Source organism: Myotis davidii, unplaced genomic scaffold (assembly GCF_000327345.1).
Source record: "Myotis davidii unplaced genomic scaffold, ASM32734v1 scaffold61, whole genome shotgun sequence".
In the NCBI taxonomy this organism is placed as follows: domain Eukaryota; kingdom Metazoa; phylum Chordata; class Mammalia; order Chiroptera; family Vespertilionidae; genus Myotis; species Myotis davidii.
In genome coordinates this window covers 745,404-746,398 of record NW_006291729.1, presented here as the reverse complement: position 1 = coordinate 746,398, position 995 = coordinate 745,404, and the positions used below count along the sequence as shown (strand labels likewise).

General features: G+C 59.8%; 1 long non-coding RNA gene across 1 annotated transcript in view; it reads right to left on the bottom strand.

Annotated features, from left to right (window-relative positions):
• The window catches only part of LOC107183304, a 16,091-nt gene that overhangs the window by 1,867 nt on the left and 13,229 nt on the right, over nucleotides 1-995 (bottom strand). Inside the window, exon 2 of the long non-coding RNA XR_001514086.1 lies at nucleotides 248-249. This is a non-coding gene — a long non-coding RNA (uncharacterized LOC107183304). The remainder of the gene's footprint in view (nucleotides 1-247; nucleotides 250-995) is intronic.

Below are 995 nucleotides of genomic sequence, written 5' to 3'. Positions count from 1 at the left end.
TTATGAATCAATAAAAAATTTACAACTTTTAATAATAAACCTGTGTTTTCTATAAAAAATACTTCTTGCGTGAATTTTGGGACACCCTTTATTACAGCTGTTCCCACCCCCCGCCCCCCGAATTGACCCCTTCTAGTGCAGCCCCCGGCCTTCACCTCACTGTTGAGTCAGTTCTGTAGCCCGTGCCCTCCACCTGCCGGAGGTGCCATCCTCTCTCTGCAGTTGGCAGCTTGCCCTGCAGTCCCACATCTTTCCCGCGCTCTACGCTAAAACTCTGCTCGTCTGTCCCCGTGGTGCTCCTCATGGTCTCACCAGCAGCCACTGGGTGGCGCAGTGGGCCTCACTCTGCACAGGAAGAGCTGGGGGCCTGGAGGGGTCATGGGCATCCAGGCGATGGGGCCGCTGGGATGCGACCCGCCCGGCTGCAAAGTCCGACACCCGTTTGCCTCCACTGACCTCGGAGATGAAGGGACCAGAGAGGCCGGACAGCAGGAAACAGCCCAGTGGGGACCCTGCTGGGAGCAGCTAGACCCCCCCGCGCTGCAGGCACAGGGCACCTGCATTCTGTGAAGCAAACTCGCCTGGTTGGGCCCGTGAGGCATGGTTTCCAGGCACCGTTGGCTGCAGAAGAGAAAGCAAACTCCAGGGAGAACCCGGGGAAGGCCTGGCTACCGGGGCGGCCGAGGCGGAGCCAGCGGAGGGGCCGGCCGCTCTCTGAAGCCACCTGGTTCTGGGAACCGGAGGGTCGGGTTTGGCCAGTCGGGTTGCCTCTTATCTCAGTCTGAAGTCTCGGGCCTTGACTCTCCCCAGCCTCCCCGCTGCCCTTTGCTCCGCAGCCTATGGATGCAAAGTTTCCGTGAAAGAAGTGGACTTGGGCTGCTGTCAAAGAAACCCAGAGCGGCCAGGGCAGCAGGAAAAATGGATCATCCTTGGAAACTAGTCCCACCTGGAAGGGACCTCAGGGCCGACCCGGCTCAGTTCAGGGACCTAGTGAC